The following is a 2,190-nucleotide window of genomic DNA, read 5'->3' as shown; positions in this document are numbered from 1 at the left end:
GGGGGGGGGGACTGTGGGGTGACACGTGTGCACTTCGGTGCACGCAGCCGTATCTTCAGACCTCCGCGGGCACCGTGCTCCAGCGCGGTGTTGCCCTGTGGATGTCCATTGGTGAACTCGGGCACCAGTCGGAGGATTATCTCTGCAGAGCCAGACTTAGCATTCTACCTCTCTTGTAACAGAGCTCACCTTTCCCTACTTGCTACTGCAGGGCGGAGAGGGCTTTCGGAAAGGGAGATGGTCAAGTAGCGAGCAGACAGCAGTACTTTTTATCGCGGTGCAAGATGTTCGGAAAGGCCAGCGGGTGCTGAAGCTCCAGCCCAGTGGCTGTCTCGATCCAGCCTCTGAGAAGATGGAGCCACAGAGTCCGCTGGAGAGTACCTTGACACGTTGGGGCGTTTTGTAGCGAGCAGTGCTGGGTGGGACGCGTGGGTCTGGATTTGAGGAAGGATTTTGCTCTGGTCTTCTGCTTTGAATGGTTTTGTTATGTATGATGTTAGTAAGCAGCATTTTCAGTGATGGCAAAATGGGAGCAATCCCTGGAAGTGCTCATCCCTGCCTTGGCAGCTGGAGCAGAGGAATCACCTTCAGCCCAGGCTAACCAAGTGTGCTTTGGACCTGACGCGTTAGCTGGTTGGATTCTCCATCCTTTCAGCATGTGCGTTTCATGTGGGAGGATGTGCCTCGGACAGACGTAGCTCTTTCAAAGCTTGACTTGCATAAAAGGCTGTGGCTTCTCTTGGCTGCACTTTGGGGTGTTGGCTGCTGGTAGTTTCTCGCGAACATCCAGATACCAAGGCCAGCCCCAAACCTTGCTTATCACCCACCAGCTAGTCTTGGTTAATTTGAAGCCATAATATTTTCTATACAGAAATTTTTTTGTTTGTCTGTAGACAGCTGTTGTTTTAGCCCGGTGGAGATCTCCACGTGTCTGTACCTTCCCTGTTGTCCCTTTTGCCCAGCCCAACTGAGAAGTTGCCTGGGCTTGCAGCGCTCGCTCTGTGGCAGCGCGTTGTCCGCGTCTCAGCCCGAGCCTGTGGCAGCCCCTGGGCAGTGCCGGGGAGGTGGGGGATGGGGCAGTGTGATGCCCTTTCCCTGGCAGCAGGAGGAAGACCTGTCCTTCGGTGACAAATGGGTAAGAAGCAAAGCCTTTTGACTCAGCAGCCCTGGATACAAAAGGGAAATCCTGACACTAGGTCAGAGCTGGGGACTCTGGAGCAGTGGTCGGTGCTCCTCTGCAAAATCCCATGCCCTGGAGCCAGCCCTGCCCCTCCTGCCACGGAGGCAGAACAACGGGGAGAAGTGCTGCCGATCACCCCTCTGCCCCGGGCACTGCTCCCAACCGCGCCTGTGAACAGCAATATGGCAGGAGCTTCCCCGGAAGCTCAGTAACAGCCAGTCCTTGTTAGACCTGGGCAGGGTTTGCCATCAGCCGGTTGCCCGCTGCTGTGAGCTGTGTCTTAGTCTTGTGTCTCGTAGTTTATTGCTCGGCTTCTCAGCTTGAGTTCTGTGTACTGACTCCACCTAATCACAGTAAAAGGTTTACCCATGTTTTAGCCATGACTTCGCCATGTTTTTCCAGCTCCAAAAAAGCGAATGCTGGGAAACCGCATCTTTCAGTCCGTCAGATAATCACACGCCCGGAATTAGCTTTCACGTTGAGGTAATGGTGACTGACCTGTTCTCTGTCATCCCATGGAGAAACTTCCCCAGTCATTTTGTACCATTATATAAATATATATATAAATATAAATATATAAATACAATATGTGAAGACATCTTATTGGTTTTTATTTGAAACAATTTTTAGGCTTGTTTTTGGGTATTTGTGCTGCCTGTAATGTATTGACCTGTTTTATAGGTGCCTTTTTATTAAAAAGACAAATTTCAAAACCTGACCCTGTGCCTCTGTGGACGGTGTGATTTTCTGTGGGGCTGTGAGCAGCTGTGCTCAGCCCAGCGCCAGAGCTCAGCCAGCAGCACCTGCCACAGGTTGGGGCTGATCCACGGTGCCCCACTGCAGGTACCTTAATGTTGGGGGGTGGAGGGGGCTCTGTTGGAGAGGAGTGGAATGGAGCAGAGCAGAGCTCTCCTGGGGTGCAGGAGCTGTCTGTGCCTGAGTGTGATGGTTTGACTTTGGCTAAATGCCAGGTATCCACCAAGTCACTCTATCACTCCCCTCCCCCCCCC

Source organism: Athene cunicularia (genome assembly GCF_003259725.1).
Source record: "Athene cunicularia isolate RWA chromosome 24 unlocalized genomic scaffold, athCun1 chr24_part2, whole genome shotgun sequence".
Classification (NCBI taxonomy): domain Eukaryota; kingdom Metazoa; phylum Chordata; class Aves; order Strigiformes; family Strigidae; genus Athene; species Athene cunicularia.
This window is presented reverse-complemented; position numbering follows the sequence as displayed.